Raw genomic sequence first — 17,980 nt, 5'->3', positions numbered from 1 at the left:
CTGTGGGGACAGAGACGGGGGTCCCTGTGAGCAGAAAGCAGCGAGCCTGCATCTCTAGCATCACACGGTCCCCGAGGGGCTGCTTCATTGGCACTGATAACTCCACTGGTTACCAGGGACCTCTGCAGCAGCAGCCCCCCGCACACCTGTGGGGACAGAGACGGGGGTCCCTGTGAGCATAAAGCAGCAAGCCTGCATCTCTAGCATCACACGGTCCCCGAGGGGCTGCTTCATTGGCGCTGATAACTCCACTGGTTACCAGGGACCTCTGCAGCAGCAGCCCCCCGCACACCTGTGGGGACAGAGACGGGGGTCCCTGTGAGCATAAAGCAGCGAGCCTGCATCTCTAGCATCACACGGTCCCCGAGGGGCTGCTTCATTGGCGCTGATAACTCCACTGGTTACCAGGGGCCTCTGCAGCAGCAGCCCCCCGAACACCTGTGGGGACAGAGACGGGGGTCCCTGTGAGCATAAAGCAGCGAGCCTGCATCTCTAGCATCACACGGTCCGCGAGGGGCTGCTTCACTGGCGCTGATAACTCCACTGGTTACCAGGGACCTCTGCAGCAGCAGCCCCCCGCACACCTGTGGTGACAGAGACGGGGGTCCCTGTGAGCATAAAGCAGCGAGCCTGCATCTCTAGCATCACACGGTCCCCGAGGGGCTGCTTCATTGGCGCTGATAACTCCACTGGTTACCAGGGACCTCTGCAGCAGCAGTCCCCCACACACCTGTGGGGACAGAGACGGGGGTCCCTGTGAGCATAAAGCAGCGAGCCTGCATCTCTAGCATCACACGGTCCCCGAGGGGCTGCTTCACTGGCGCTGATAACTCCACTGGTTACCAGGGACCTCTGCAGCAGCAGCAGGCCCCCGCACACCTGTGGGGACAGAGACGGGGGTCCCTGGAGCTGAAGAAGCAAGCCGAACCCTCCACCGTCTTTACTAGGAGGGCAGAGCAAGATTCAGCCCACAACCAGTGTTGCCAGGTCGGAAGGAAAATATAAGCTGAATGCCCTTCAAAAACAAGCCCAAAACAAGCTGACTCCCATCCAAATAAGCGGAAAAAACCAGCGTGCACCTAAAAAGTTGTGGAAAGGTCTCAAAAGTAAGAAACATAACAACAAGAAAAACGTACATAGACAGAACACTGACATAGTGTGTTAGAACAACAATATTTTATTGCATGGTGACTAGAAGTCCCAGATTGCAAAATAATACGGCCCTGAAATATTTGTATTTATTGTTTTATATAGCGCCTTAATCCAAGGCGCTATATAATATTGTAACATGGCCAATTGGAAGCTGAAAAGAAACATGGCCTTCCTGAATACATCTTTCTGAGAAAATGTTGTAAATAGATTCCAATAATCCTCTAACCCAGTCATGCAAAAAAAAGTTTTTAAAAAATAAATAAATAAATAAAGGATGTTAGTGGATAATGCGTCAGCACTGGGGATATCACCAGGATAATATTGCTATAGAGTGACGCTTGCTAAACTAAACCAATCCCCTTCTTTACATCTTTACATGTCAGTGTGTCTGCCTGCATGACAAAACTTTTAAAGTGCGCTTTTTTTGCATATGTTTAGGCATTTGGCATTGATGGGCCACCTGGTGGGCAAGTAACGATCCCATCAGTGCCAAACACTTAAGCATATTCAAAATACAGGGCGCACCCGAGAGCAAGACACAGCAGCAACTGCCGTCAAATGCTGCCAGCAGCCCAGTGCAGGACGCTCTGTGCGACGTGTAATGGGCTTAAGAGCAATATAAACAAGCCCAATTACACGCGCACAGACGGTCCAACAAGCGGACGAAAACAGCGACAAGCGACCTCCAAATATAATAAGCGGACCTGACAACACTGCGGCCACAACACACTGATCAGCAGAGCCGAGGCCAGACCCCCCCCTTCCGGTGTGCCCTGAGTGCTTCCGGGTGAGCACTGGGGCAGCAGAGCCGAGGCCAGACCTCCTTTCCGGTGTGTGCCCTGAGTGCTTCCGGGTGAGCACTGGGGCAGCAGAGCCGAGGCCAGACCTCCCTTCCGGTGTGCCCAGAGTGCTTCCGGGTGAGCACTGGCGCAGCAGAGCCGAGGCCAGACCTCCCTTCCGGTGTGCCCTGAGTGCTTCCGGGTGAGCACTGGGGCAGCAGAGCCGAGGCCAGACCTCCCTTCCGGTGTGCCCTGAGTGCTTCCGGGTGAGCACTGGGGCAGTAGGGACAAGGCCAGATCTCCCTACTGGTGTCACGGTGTGTCCGGAGTGCTTCCGGGTGAGAACTAGGGCAGCACAACTCAGCTCTGACCTTTCACCTTGTGTGCGTTACACACCTCTGGGTGAGTACAAGTGTAACAGGTCTGAGTCCTGACCTTTCCCTTTGTGTGTCCTGGGGTACACGAGGGGGTGCATGAAAACAACAGAGTTGAGCCTTGATCCTCTTTAGCTGCACAGGGGTCATGGGACACTTCTGGGTGAGCATGAGAGTAGCAGAGCTGGGCCCTGACCTTTCCCCTTGTGAGTCCTGGGGCACATTCGAGTGAGCATGAGAGCAGCACAGCTGGGCCCTAACCTGTCCCCTTGTGTGTCCTGGGGCACATTAGGGTGAGCATGAGAGCAGCAGAGCTGGGCCCTGACCTTTCCATTATGAGTACTGGAGCACATTAGGGTGAGCAGCAGAGCTGGGGCCTGACCTTTCCCCTAGTGAGTCCTGGGGTACATTAGGATGAGCAGCAGAGCTGGGGCCTGACCTTTCCCTTGTGACATAGCTCTCAACTCACCCGCTTTTGGCGGGTGTCACCCGCCTTGAAAGCAGATGAATCACCCGCCAAGTCCCTGAGGCGCCCATTCACTTTTATGGGCCTCTCACCCGCCAAAAAGAAAATCGGGTGTTTTCACCCGCCTTGGAGACAAAAAAGGTTGGGAGCTATGCCTTGTGAGTCCTGGAGTACATTAGGGTGAGAAGCAGAGCTGGGCCCTAACCTTCCCCCCTGTGAGTCCTGGGGCACATTAGGGTGAGCATGAGAGCAGCAGAGCTGGGCCCTGACCTTTCCATTGTGAGTACAGGGGCACATTAGGGTGAGCAGCAGAGCTAGGCCCTAACCTTTCCCCCTGTGAGTCCTGAGGCACCTCTGGGATGAATTAGACAGACACTGACGAGGGCTCGCTGCCCTGGATTGACGCTTTTCTTTGCAGTTCGTTGCCTGTTGGTGTCACAGGTTGGTAATGGGAGAAAGCCTGGATGCCCAAGTGTGTAGTGTGTGGAAATAGAGCTATGTTTGACCCCTCTTAGGTTTCTCTCTAAGCTCTGCCTTCGTGTCTCTTCTGCAGAACTGTATTGCAGTTGGTTTTAGTGAGTTTATCATGTTCAATGGCTTCTGTCTGTTTGGTCTTTGCACGCTGCCTATGGAGGGGGAGGTGTGTGTGTGTCACTTTCAGTAATGTGCAACCAGGTGTGCAAAACTACTTTCAGACAAGACACTCACACAAAGAATAGCATGTGCAAAATATAAGTGTTCAAACTTAGTTGTACTGTAATACAGTGAAATTACTGGCAACCAAATGCACTGCCCAGAAAGTGTGATGCAATCCTGTCCTGGTTTGTATTAACCTCTTCTGAGCGGCTGGAAAGGTTTGGTCTCTTTTTACTGCACGTGCCCAGACCCCTAAAGGCTGCTCCAGGGTCCACATGTCTTTATTATACAGCCTCTATTTGTTTATTTATTTTTATATAGCGCTTCCGGACCTGGAGGCAAAAGGGCGCTTGGTACAAGGTTACATTATATACAGTTTACAATTATACATTTATACAGTTTGTACATAGAAACATAGTTACGTTATAGATAGTAAGATCGGCCATTGTAGAGATAGGATGGTGAATGCTAGGGTTTGTTCAGTAACCAACTAATGACCTGTTTCCTAAATGACTGAAAGGACTCGATAGATTTGATGTCGAGAGGGAGGGTGTTCCAAAGTTGGGAGGCAAGGACCGTGAAACTAGATCCTCCAGCTCTTTTCAAAGTAAATCTGGAATCTGGGCACCGTTAGGCATAGTGTGTTGGAAGATCTAGTGATTCTGGCGACAGGTTTTAAGGTGAATTTGTTGGTGAGATAAGGAGGGGCTAGATGGTTTAGTGCTTTGTAAGTGAGACAGATGGTTTTTAGGTCTTTATTTAGTATTTGTTTTTGTATGGAGAGCCATTTACACGATTTTCTGGTGGAGGAGATGTGCTCTCGCCTGTGGATGTTTAGTGCTGCTCGTAGCGCGTTATTTTGGAGCACCGGTAGTTTATTAATTATCGATTGGTTAGCGCCTAGGTGTAGACTGTTGCAATAGTCCAGTTTGGATTGTATAAGAGCCCTGGCCAGCGTGAGGCAGCTGTTGCAGGACAGGAACGGTCTGCAGGCCCTGGTCAGTTTACCGGTGTAGGCAGTGGCTGAGGCAGTCATGTTGATTTGTTTGGAAAGGTTAGTGTTGGCATCAAGATAAAAGCCAAGGGTTTTCACGCTTTTAACAATTGGAATAGTGTTGCCGTCGATGATAATGCTGCTGTGGTTGGGGCTAAGTTTCAGTAGGTTATTGGGTGAGTCGACCAGGAGAAGTTCAGTTTTCTCATCATTCAGGCAGAGGCCGTAGGTGGCCATCCATGTCTGAATGATGCTAAAAATTGTGTTAATCCGGATAACGTCAGCATTGTAGTTGCCTGAGAGAGTCAGGAGTACCTGGGTGTCATCTGCATCATTGGTGTAGGTGACACCCAGATGGTCCAGTTTGTCAAAGAGTGGCTTTGTAAATATGTTGTACAAAGTGGGCGACACATGAGCCTTGTGGGACACCACATGTAATAGGGATAGGGTCAGCTGCTGCTACTGGTGAGAAGACCCTCATGGTTCTGTTAGTCAGGAAGGATTGAATCCACATGACAGCAGAAGCAGAAAAGTGAGCAGCGGACGATAGGTGGCTACAGAGGATATTGTGGTCGACCAAGTCGAAGGCTGCTGACAAGTCTAAAAGCAGTAAAATGGCGGCGTTACCTTTGTCTTTGATTTCATCAATTTGACTTTTGAGGTCAACAAGGGCAGTTTCTGTTCCATGTTGAGGTCTAAAGCCAGATTGACGTATTCCAATAGCTGGTTTGTCTCTAGGTGGCCCTGAATTTGCAGGTAGGCAACTCTGTCAAGGATTTTTAGCAAGAATGGGACCGTGGTGATGGGTCTATAATTGGTGGGTATGGCCGGATCTAGATTGTTTTTTTTTTTTAGAAGTGGGAGAACCCAAGATTGTTTCAAGATATTAGGGACTGAGTTATTGGAGAAAGACAGGTTTATTAGTTTGGTGATGAAGGGGGATAGGTCTCTGGCTGCGTCTTTTATAATCTGGGCGGGGCAGCTGTCACCTTTGCAATTGGAAGGTTTTAGAGAGGCTATGATTTTTTGTACTTCTAGTATAGTAACCTTTTTGAATGTAAAGCCTAGATTAGTGTCAGTGGGCACTAAAGGTGGTGTGCTTGAGCTGGTGGATTTGCTACTGGTGAGTTGTTGTCGTTTACACTCTATATTGGTTTGGAGCCCTGTGATTTTATTGGCGAGGGCGTTCTGGATACTGGTGCACCAGGGTTTGTCTTTCGTGCAAGTATCTGTGGGTGGGTTCGGATTTTCAATTCCTTTAGTATATTGAAAAGTTCTCTAGTGCAGGATCCTACCTGGTTTATCCTAATATTGTAGGCTTCTTTCTTAGTGCAAATTATCTCATTTTTATATAAGGAGGAGAAATTCATAAGATTGGTTTTGTTTTCAACCGAGGGTGCCGCTTTCCAAAGTGTTTCTAGCTTCGCTTTCTTTTTTCTCATTAGTTTGAGTTCGGGGGTGTACCATGAGTTCAAATGAGCTCTGGGTTTTCCTTTGCGTAATTTCAGAGGGGCGAGGGTGTCGATGACGTTGGCCATGGACTCGTTGTAGGTATTGACCAAAAGGTTGAGGTCAGCCGTGGCCGGGAGTGCGTTGAGCGTGGGTAGGACCAGAGGTATTAGGGCTTCAGCAGAGATGTTACGCTTATTCCTGGTCGGACAGGCCGGAGCAGTGGGGCATTTTTTGGTATTTGGGTTATTAATCTCTAAAGGGATGAGACGGTGGTCAGACCATGCAAGAGGTTGGGGAGTTTTGCAGGTCATATCGCAATTGAGAGCAGCTACCCAGTCGATGATTTTACCTTTCTGGTGAGTGGGTTGAGTGCTGAGTTGTGTGAAGCCATGTTCAGCTAGAGCGTTCGCTAAGGAGGAGGCTGGGGAGTCATTGGGGTCATTGAAAGCAAGGTTAAAGTCTCTGAGGATGATAGTTTGTGCTGATGGTTTAGAGTTCTCCGCTATTAGAGAGGAGATGTCTTCCTTAAAGGCTCCAGGAGGACCTGTGGGGTCTATATATTAAGTGAATGGAGATAGTGCAACTTGATTGTAAGGTGCTCACAGGATTTTAGTGGAGAGGAAGTGACTGCTCTGAGGTCTAAAGAGGATTTAAAGATGATAGCTACACCTCCTCTGCGAGCATTAGGTCTGTCGACTCTGAGGATGGAATATTTGTCGGGAATAGCTAAGGTTAAGTACGGTCCTGCTGCCTCATGTAGCCAAGTTTCTGTTCTGGCGAGGAAGTCAAAATTATTGGTCAAGAGGAGGTCAGCGATTTCTGTGGGATGTGCAACGAGGGACCTGACATTTAGTAGTGCTCCTTTTAGGGAGAGTGATGTAGGCTTGTTAGAGGCTGCATCATTTTTCTTAGTCTTGGTGTGGGGTTTGGCAAGACGCTTACTGGTCATGAGGGGGAGTCTGGTGCCCAGTCTATTGTTCCTAGCTGTGAGGTTAGGGTTGACTGTGAGTGTGCTACCTGGTTGCTTAGTTATGCATGGCTTGGTACTAGGTTTGGTGTGGTTAGGCTTAATACTAGGAAAGGCGCCCTCCATCAAGCAAGAAGCGCTAGGTCTAGTGTGACACAGTCAACTATCGGAGATAGTGTTGGTTGGTATGTTAGCTGGATGGTCACTATCTTTGTTGGTAAGGTTTTGGAGGAAGCTAGGTGGGAAGGGTGACCTAGTGGGCAGGAAGGGTGTGGGACAGGGGATAGGGGAGTGTCTCAGGCAACCAAGTTTGGCAAGGCCATTGTTGAAAGCTATATAGTTATTACCGCTGCAAGGTATACTATCTTGCATGACACAGAAAGGGAACATGACGAGTGTAAGCCAGGTGACGTGGTCTTGGTTAAAGGTGAGGTCTAAGGCTCGGTAGGCTAGATCGATAAGGGCTGAAGATGCCCGCCACTGGGCAGGTTCAGTTTTGGCTCGGTACACACAAATAGGCAAGTTCAGCTTTGGCTGGGTACACTTTTAATGGGCAGGTTCGATTTTTGGCTTAGGTACACACAAATAGGCAAGTTCAGCTTTGCTGGGTACACTTCTAATAGGCAGATTCGATTTTGGCTAGGTACACACAAATATGCAAGTTCAGCTTTAGCTGGGTACACTTCTAATAGGCACTTCTAATAGGCAGGTTCGATTTTGGCTAGGTACACACAAATATGCAGGTTCAACTTTGGCTAGGTGCACGCAAATAGGCAAGTTCACCTAAATGGCAGAGCCTGCATTGGTAGAGGATTACACAGATGGTGGTATGTACATGCTATAGTGGCTGTATCTGAAATGCATGAGCCTGGATAACTCGGAGAAAAGGAGTCATAAAGCAGTATTGCAGGTGGCAGGATAAGGCATGACTTTAGGTTCAATGTGACCGGACTCTAGGTACAGAGGACACTTAAGCACTATGATATAGAGGAGGCGTAAGATTGAGATGCACAATAGGTAGGTAACAAGGAGCAGTGATAGATAAGAGACCTAGTGTACTATTGCACACTGTATTTGCCTGTACAAACTCTTACCCCAGAAATAGACCCTAATGTACACTGCACGACATCTGTGCACCCACCCCATATAAAGCCTCTACTGTACACCAGGATGCAACATTTATACTTGCCACTTACTAGTGATAGCATACTCATGGCAAGTAAGAAATGGTGTGCTGTGTGTATGTATTGCATTGAGGTGGCGAGTGACCTAGTAGCTTGCAACTTGAATTTTCCCCACCTTCTGTACACTATATTCCACATGCATGCATGGTTACTCACTAAAACAGCCTTGTTGTACAGTAGCTTTACACCGCCTGTAAATTCTCACTCCCATAGAAACAAGTATCTTCTGGAAAGTGCTGCCACCTGTAAACTCTGTATCCTGTAAATAACCACTGTTGTACATTTGCACATGGAAACAACCTGTTCTGTGTGCTTTACACCACCTGTATAAACCTCAGCCCTAGAAGCAGCCTTTGCTGTGCACCGCACCGTCCTTGCATGCACCATTACCCCAGGGATAGCTTCTTCTGGGCACTGCATCTTCCGTGTATGCACCATTCCCCCCAGGGATAGCCTCTTCTGTGCACTGCATTTTCCTTGCATGCACCATTACCCCAAGGATATCCTCTGTTGTGCACTGCACCTTCCTTGTATGCACCATTACCCCAGGGTTAACCTCTTCAGTGGACTACATCTTCCTTGTTTGCACCATTACCCCAGGGATAACCTCTTCAGTGGACTACATCTTCCTTGCTTGCACCATTACCCCAGGGATACCCTCTTCGTGCACTGCACCCTCATTGTATGCACCATTACACCACGAATAGCCTCTTCTGTGCACTGCATCTTCCTAATATGTACCATTGCCCCAGGAATAGCCTCTTCTGTGCATTTCAAATATTCTTACCCACATAAACCAAATGCATTGCATGGCTCACAACCTCTAGCACTCATACCACCAGAAACAACCTCTAGTGTACACAGAAATAACCTCTGCTGTTCACTGTGTGTAGCAAGTAGAGACGCCCATTCCCTCAAAACACCTCTACTTTATACTATGTCAACTGTATACATTGTTTTTAAGTTAATTGATTTTTATTGAAAGTTAAGAATAATTTGACATTACAGCAAGTTGTATGAAAAGTGAAATGCATCATAGTAAATATGATAATTGATACATTAACCAAAGAACACCTTTACCTTTTGCTGGCTGTCCTATTTATACAATTGTGCCCCCAGGAACATCCACTACTGTACCCTGCATGTCCACTGTAAGCACACATAACCCTAGGAACACTACTTGCTGTACATTGTGCCACCTGGAAAGCAGGGGGTGGTCTTAGTGGCGTGGCACCGGTCTTAATTAGAGCAAAGATTTGCAGTGAAGCCCCCCCCATCAGGGCAGAGTCCGGGAGTGGTTGTGAGCGGACAATGCCGGTTCACTGGAGGAACAGAAAGTGTTTCTTGTGGCCAGAGCAAGTGTAGGGCTCTGAAGGAGTGTTTCTTCTGAGCCTTGTAACTGTGCCATTCCCATATCTATGTCTTGTTCTCTGCTCTGTGCCTTTTCTGTCCTCGGCTCAACGATTACCTTGTGGTTAGCCCTTCCTGGGCTCTGTATGGCGGGCGTAGGGGAGATGGACAATGCTACATTGTGTGCTTAGAGCAAATGTAAGGTCTAAACAGCAGTTCAGCCTCTACATAATGAATGCCATTACCTACTAGAAGCTACTCTTCGCACCGCAGGCCAGCTAATGCCGAACAAACACAGCTATTTAAATTCAACTGTGCACATTTGGGACAATCCATAACTAAACAGCATGACACATGTAAACAACAATTAAAGCATTAGAAGCCGTAAGTAATCTACAACATGCTGAGTTTGCATATTACATGGAAGTTAGATATGTGGAATTCTATGTTCTAGCTCCTGTTCCCCAGTGGGAGCTCCAGGATATGGTTATACTGGATCCATAGGAGCTGCTTTGAGCTCTTAATTTCGATCCCTGACGAGCTACCTTGCCCGCTGCAGTCTCTGCTGTCTTTGCCCATCTGTCAGTCCACCATGTCTATCCAGAATCCCATTCAGCAGAGTGATTTTACACACTGCACTAACAAGAGATGGGCTTCTTTTCTCGTGTCCCTCCCTAATCTGATGTTGCTGCCCCAGATTCCCTCCCAAGGCCAAACGGATCTCTTTTCGCTATAGAACTGTCCACCTCGGAACTGCTATGTGCCATAATCCTGCTATTTACACATGTACACTAGTGGGCTCTGTAAAACTTGCAACTGTGGATAGTGTGTGTCGCTCACTGGCACTGTGAGGTACGGGCAGCGTGAAAAATATACATTGGTGGGCAGTGTTAAAAGCCCAGGGCAGTTCTACAAGGGGATTGCGCCACTGTATGGAGCGCTAACGCCCAACCTTTTTAAATAGTCCTGACCACACTTTGACATTTCGAACCGGATCGAAGGTACAGGAGTCCACATGTCGGTCACTGAGTATAACCGACTTCAGTTCTGTGGGTGCCACATAATTCATTTAAAAATCTGGTGCAGCTTATCCCTCCCCCTCTGGTCATACCACCACTTTTTCATTCAAGCCACTCCCGCCCCACAGACAAAGTTAACTGCCAGTGAGCTTAGTCTGTTAAAAAATGCTTGCCCAGGCTATACTGGAATGGTATTAAAATAGTATAACAGCTTAAGAACCACTATTCTTTTGAGTAAGGACCGTCTTGTGTACAAGGAGATTGGGATTTTCGCCCAGAGACGCAGTTTAACTGCAGGGGTAGTCTGATATGCCTAATGGTTGTCTCTGAACAGCGAGTGCTACCTGGGACACTAATATCCTCAAATACTTTTTTTTTTCTAGTAGTTTTTATTGATTTTAACAACACAAACAACCAAAATAAACCGAACAGTCACAAATGTATAATATGTCCATTGCCTGCCTGTTACCTCCTCTCCCTCCCGAGCTTACTCCACTACACCATTCTCTATCGTATCTTCTAAGGGTATACTCACTTCTGCACCTGTCGAGGAATCATCTTCTCCAGAGCCGGTCAGACAGTGTGGCCACTAAATGCCTCCCAAGGACTCTCCTATGTCATTCCCCCCCCCCCGTTCACTGCTTCGCCCCGCACTGCTGTATCTGCATCCACCCATTTCTGAAGGTCGCACCACCACACTTCCACTCTCGGTCTATTATTGGCTTTCCAGCCCATGGCAGTCCTGCGCTTGGCCTGTATGTAGGCCAAGTCCTTAAATTTACTCGCATGTTTCATCTTGCGTGGCCTGGGAAACACTCTTGCCTCGGCGCGCCTTGAAACACTTATGTATAGGCGCGTTATAAATGGCATCATATCATATATCATAACTGGAGCGCCTCTTTACCCACCCTGGACATAGTTCACAAATCCGGGAGACCTCGTGGCCTCCATCTGGCATAGATTGTTTCCACAGTCATTTCTGGCTGACCTTCAGCACTTGTTCTGCCTATGTATCTTTAACCATCCAGACCAATCTGGTGTAAGTGATATATTGTCCCCGGTACAGACCAGTGTTTTCTACTAGTGTGTCGAATTCCACCGCCTTCCCACCCTACCATATATCTCCTAACGTTGCAATGCCATTCGTTTCCCAATGTCTCCGGATTATCTTCCTCAGCTGCTCGTCCACCCCAGTCAATGCTACTAACGGTATCTGTGGGGAACACAGGGCAGGGTTCTCCAAAGCCTGGCAAGCTCTCTGTTATACCCTCCCACCCAATTCTAACATTCTTGTGCACCCCCTTTGACGTGAGTTTGGCAACCAAAGCCATTCTTTCAGAAAGAACGGGTTACATTCTGCCTTCAGTAATCTATACTCCGGTGTTGTCATCTGAAACCACCTGGCCACATACTGTAATTGACTAGCTAGGAAATACATCTCAAAGTTTGGCAATTTAATGCCCCCCCCCCCCACCGTCATGTGTTTTGCAATTTCCACAGTGCTATCCTATTTCTAGTGTTGTGTCATGTAAATCCCCTGCACAGGCTTTGGAGCTTGACAAATAATCGCTTGAGTATCATCTAAGGTATGTTCCCGAAGAAGTGCAACAACCTAGGTAACTCCACCATCTTTAGCAATTCCACTCTCGCCATCATGGTCAGGGGGAGCTTGGCCCAGAACTTCATGCTGCGTTCAATATTAGTCACCAACTTCTCTGTGATGTTTATATTCAACCTCGGTCGTATGATATACATCAATCCCCAGGTATCTAAAGGTCACCGTCCCCCATTGTATTTGGAGTACCGGCAGCTCCTCACGTGGTATCCCTTTGTACCTACCCTGGGGAAATATGCATGACTTCTTGGGATTCAGTTATTCCAGAAAATGCTGCGTATCTATCCATCACTTTCAATATGTATTCAAGATTCTCCTCGGGGTATCTTGGATATAACAGCATATCATCAGCATACATTGATATCAGATGCAGCCCTCCCTTCGTGGGAATCCCCACTTCTCCGAAAAGTTGCCTCAAATATTTCGCCTGGGGCTCCAGAGCCAGAATAAACAACCTCGTGGACCACAGACATCCCTGTCTGGTGCCCCCACCAAGTTGCCACTGATCAGAGATGATCGCACCAGTCAACTCGAGCCAGTGGCACGCTATATAGCAGATGCACCCACCTCAAATACACAAGCCCCAACCATATCCCTTTAAGGCCGCTATCAACCAAGGCCACTTGACAGTGTCAAAAGCCTTCACTGCATCTAATGATATTATTGCAACCTCTTGTGAGTCCTTTTTCCGTTTGTTCAATGATATTATGGAGCATGTTCAATGATATGATGGAGCCTGCTGAGGTTATCAGATATGTTCCTGTGCAGGACATACCCAGTCTGATCGGGATGTATGAGTTTATTAATGACTGGTCTCAACCTGTTCGCCAATACTGCAGTAAGCATCTTGCTGTCTTGGTTAAACATGGATAGCGGTCTGTACGACCCTGTATGTTTTATAAAAATCACTAGGGAGCCCGTCTGCCCCAGGAGCTTTACAGGTGGGTAAGAGTTTGATCACCACCTCTAGTTCCCCTAAGGTAACTGGGGCTTCCAGATTTTCCCTTTCAGATATCTCCAGTTTGGCTGAGGCCAATATCCTCCATTGTGTCTATTATATCTATCTCTGACTCTCTGCCTGTATCCTCGTACATCTGCTGGTAAAATTCTCCAAAGCCATAGTTCACTTCTCTTTGAGTATTGAATATTTGCCCATTTTGACCACATATTGCTCTAATTGGTTGTCTGGGCGTCTCGCATTTGTATGACCAGGCCAACAGCCTGCCCGGCTTGTCACCCCCTGCATGTTGCCTTTCTACATATTTTTGGGCGTCTCGCATTTGTATGACCAGGCCATCAGCCTGCCCGGCTTGTCACCCCCTGCATGTTGCCTTTCTACATATTTTGTATAGCTCAGGTTGCACAATCTCCCCCAGTATTCCCCGCAATCTTGTTGCAATCGTTTTACCGTCTCTACCTCCTCAGGGGATTGCCCTTCCTTGTGCATAATTTCCTCTAGTTTCTTCTCTGCTTCTTGTAAATTCCTAGTGACCGCGCCCTGCAGCCCCTTGGATTTAGACATTGCTGCTCCCTTCATCACCACCTTAAATGCCTCCCATAATATGCCAGCTGACTCCACACTCCCAGTATTATGTTCAAAGTATTTTATCTCTTTCCTCAGGTCCTCTCTAAACACTGCATCTTTCAGGGCCTCCGCCCTAAGTCTCCATGTCGGGATCCGCCCTCTGGGTGGTGAATACAGCCGAGAGGCCAATATTTTCGCCAACATTTTAGCATCCGCATTTATCAGCGAGAGTGGTCTATACGAACCCATTTCATGGGGTCGCCTACTCTGTTTCGCCAGTACAGTAATAATGGCTTCAGCAAGTGTTGGCGGACATCTCCCACGCTCCAATGATTACTCCCATACTTTAACCACTCTCGGTGTAAGGGTTTGCCCACATGTACACTTTGACCAGGTTGGCAGTGCATTAGTGGGCTTTGTAAACACTGTGCCTTCATGGATAGTGTGTGCCACTCACTGGCACTGTGAGGTACGAGCAGTGCGAAACTGCTGGCGAGTGTTAGAAGGTGGCATTGGTTAGTAGTGCGAGGAGCCTGAACTGGTGGGTAGTGCAGAAAGCCTGAACTAGTGGGCAGTGTGTAAAGCTGGCACTCGTGGCAGTGTGCAAAGTTGACCCAGGTTCCAAGGTGGACATCTCCTACTGGTGGGCAGTGCAGAAAGCCTGAACTAGTGGGCAGTGTGTGAAGCTGGCATTCGTGGCAGTGTGAAGAGTTGACTCTGGAAGCCAAGGTGGACATCTCATAGTGGTGGGCATTATTAGCATCTTGGGTTCAATACAAACAGCTGGCTTTGTTGAGAAGCGTGTGGTGCGCTCACACTGGTGGGTATTGTGAGAAGCTGGTAAGGAAGGGCAAACGTTAACTTAGTTGGGTGTTGCAATGGGTGAGCAGTGTGAGTTGTTTGCACAGATGGGCAGTGTGTATAGCTGATACTAGAATGTAGGTTAAGAAGCGCACCCTGGTGGAAGGTGTTAAGCAATTCACACATGTGGGCAGTAGTGGGACCTGTCACTGGTGGGCAGTGTGTAGAGCTACATCAGGGGGGCAATGTGATTTTTCTCAGATAGGCCAGGCCTACAATGTCGAACATTTTCAAGGACATCCTTTTTTGCTTCAAGAGTCTCTGAGGTTGTCTGCGACAGGAACCCCAAAACATAATTGGAATCTAAGAAAAACGTTATGGTTTTCAGCGATGCACAACAATACATTTTAAGTATTCTGCCGTGCATTAGGGGCCTTTCTGTCTGAATGAGAACACAAAGGTAGGGGGCCTTATTATTGAGCTAGCGCGCCCAACCCCCATGATGTTAGTTACAACACAGTAATAAGATCGCCCAACCAATGCCACCAAATGTGACTTATCTAAAAGCAGCATTGTGGGTGGATGTTCTGGATGGCGAGATCTGCATCACAGTGCTAAACATTTCTGGTTGAGAGATGAAATTGGAGGAGCCCTTTTTAATTTCTGTTAAAAATGAGCCCAAACCCGGCGGGATCACACCAAAACGCACTGCTGTTGCCTGCCACAAGACAGACCAGTTTCCAAAATAAAACCTGCAGACAATCGCCTGTAGATGGATCACAACTGTCGTTTGTTTGTGTGACTAACCCCCAAATCGGTGTTCAAGGCCACTCCAAGACGTCTGACCATTACCAAACTTTGTGGTACGCATATCATCACCTGCATCCAGGATTAAGAATGACTGCTGACGCCTCCTTTCATTGTGGATCTGGGCTTCAGGATTCTTTGCTAGGAGTAAGTAAGAGCCCAAAAATAAAAATCCCAAATTGATCTACCTGTAACAGAACAATGGAAGAAACCGTACTGAGTATTGGTAAAGCTACAAACCACACCTTTTCCCCTGGTACGCAGTGGTAGAAGTGTATCACAAAATGGGGTGGAACTGTGACCTTGTCTGAGGACAGGATAGGTGGGAGCATAGTGTAAAATTTGACAAGGCGTTTGGGTGGGTTGACAGCCAAGTGGGCGGACTGGGCAAAATAAGGCAGTATCCCTGTATTTGCTTTTCTTAGTTGGTCAGTCAGTGAGAGCATTTATATATTGCCTAAACTCTAAAAAAAAGCCCTTGCAGGACAATTCTGCGGTGTTGAGCTACGCAGGAGCGCAGGACCCACTGCCCTACGAAACGAAGCATGTTTGCTACGTCCACGCTACCGAGCCTATAAAATCCGAGGTCAGACCCTCTGCGGCAAAGCCCTTGCCGGACAAGTCTGTGTTGTTGAGTGACGCAGGTGTTTGGCAGCAAAGCGGTCTGCGGCACAGGCAGTGAGTGCAGACGACTTGACCTCCTGTCTGCGGCCGCCAGGTAAGAAGTTGTGGGGAGTTAGCTTGTTCTGCGCTTCTCAGCCCCTCTGCTTGTGCCTTTCTCCCCCTGACTTGAGTCCCCCATCCTCCTGTGACCGCCCCTCTGCCCTTGCCCCTTGGCTGGGTGCGCCCCCTTCCCTGTTGATTCCTACATGTGGTTCCATCTCACCCTTCTTTGCCCCTTCCATCCTTGTGTTCCCCCTCTGCGCCACTGCCCGCATGGTTCCCTCTCAATCCTTGATTGCGTGGGCTTCGCACACCTTCCATCTTTGGCTCCACTCGCACCTGCTTGTCCTCTGCCCGTGTGGTTCCTTCGCAATCCTTGACTGTGTGTGCTCCTCGCCCCCTCTTTCCCTGCCTCGCTCGCGCCTGTGCGTCCTTCGCAGTCCCTGATTGCGTGTGCTTCTCGCCCCTTCCTTGCTTGGCCGCCCGCGTGCCCCAAGCCCGTGTGATCCTCCACAATGCTTGGTTTTGTGTGCTCCTCCCCCCTTCCAACCGCTTGTGCCTTAGCGTCCCCAGCTTGCGTGGTCCCTCGCATTCCTTGATCGCGTGTGCTTCACGCCTCACATGTGCTTTGCGCCCCTTCCATCCTTGGTCCGTTAGCACCTGCGCGTCCCTGCTCCCCTGTTGCTACTCTGTGCTACTCTTTCTTCTTCTAGGCCCCTTTTGCATGATTACACTGTTCCTATATCTCCTATCTTGCATGCTGTTGTTTGTACTGCCTACCTCTTTGTTTTTCACTCTTCTCTGTAGGTTCCCTTTGATCATTGTTCAGTTATTTAGCCCTCGCTCTGCCTGGTTGTTCCTTGGTGTGTCCTTTTTTCTTTTCAGGTTCCCTCGTTCGTACTCTGTTAACTGATTTTGTTTTTCACATCTACTTGACTGCTCTTCTTTGTCTTTTCGAGCCTATTGTGTACTTTACTAATTTGTTCTTGTCTCATTTGTGCCTTGTCTGCTTGTATCCTTCCTCTTGTGCCTGCCCCTAGTGTCTCCTCCCCCTACCTTGTTCCCCCTCCCCTCTCACCCTCCCCTCTCTCTCCTTCTTTCCCTCTGCATCCTCTATGGTGCTCTGTTTCTCACATCTTCTCTAACTGCTTCTCCATTGACTATCCTGTCACTAAGTCTGGTATGAAGAGGTTCAAGAAGGACATCCTGGTCTCCAACCCAGGCCTCCCTATTGCTGATACCTACACAAGCGTTTCCTCCAGACAGACCCTCACTAGCATACTCATTGTCGTTCCTTCGCCAGGCCTATGGACTCCACACATGGTCTCTGTGCTCACTCCTTTTTCCTCCTCTCCCACACAGTGGGAGGCCCTCCTGGCCCCCTTCCACTCCTCTAAGACCATCGGTCATGTTAGGCAAGATTGTATGCAGTACCCTTTGGGTCCACTACAACCGTGACCTTCTGGCAATAGGTACCCAACCTTTGGTATACGTCTTTACTACACAGGTTGGTAGTGTGGTTGGGTAGCCAGTCTTATCTCAAGAGAGGTCAATGTAAGCTGTAGGGGAGCTGCAGAGAGATTCACAGTGACAAGTATTCAAATAAACTCTTACACACAAGGTTTCTTGATTAAACAATTATTAATTTATTTAACAGGCAGTATGAATAGGCCCTCTTCAGAAGGGAGCAATTTAAAACAACACAAAAATGCACTTAGAAAAATACACACTTAGTTTTCTAAATCATTAATATATCACTGTTGCATTTAGAATATACTTGAGAGGAGTGTCAAAGAAAAGAGGTTTCAGAATAAGACAAGTGTTCACACAATTATTCGTAATCGGCAAGTACTAAAAAAAACAATGCTAAGTCAGTTAACCCTTTCCTGGAGGGAAGGCAAATCACATAAGCAGAGGAGAGAAGAGTCATTCAATGGGCCAGGCCAGCCAATGTTAAGTTAGTAAGAGTCAAGGTTGAGCTAAAATACTTCTTGCAGGTAAGTAAAAGTCTTGCACAATGTTTTAGAAATCTTTGTAGCAAAAGTAGAATCAAATATAGGGTCACAAGCTTTTAGGCCTGTGAGTAGTAGAAGATGCTAGCAACTCTTACAAGAGCAACCAAGACAAGTCTCAACTGAGTTCAAGCAAGGTGGCACCACAAGAGGGAAGTTCTCTTAGACTATACAGTACTTTTAG

At 48.0% G+C, this 17,980-nt stretch overlaps 1 protein-coding gene across 1 annotated transcript in view; it reads left to right on the top strand.

Moving 5' to 3' along the window:
• Positions 1-2,095: 2,095 nt before the first annotated feature.
• The window catches only part of LOC138570245 (zinc finger protein 268-like), a 47,937-nt gene continuing 32,052 nt past the window's right edge, over positions 2,096-17,980 (top strand). Inside the window, exon 1 of the mRNA XM_069648995.1 lies at positions 2,096-2,333. The gene's annotated coding sequence lies outside the window, so the exon portion shown is untranslated. The remainder of the gene's footprint in view (positions 2,334-17,980) is intronic.

The sequence above is a fragment of the Ambystoma mexicanum genome, chromosome 2q (assembly GCF_040938575.1).
Source record: "Ambystoma mexicanum isolate Mex_15411 chromosome 2q, UKY_AmexF1_1, whole genome shotgun sequence".
NCBI lineage: Eukaryota > Metazoa > Chordata > Amphibia > Caudata > Ambystomatidae > Ambystoma > Ambystoma mexicanum.
The sequence above is the reverse complement of the archived record's forward strand: the minus strand, read 5'-3'. Positions and strand labels throughout refer to the sequence as shown.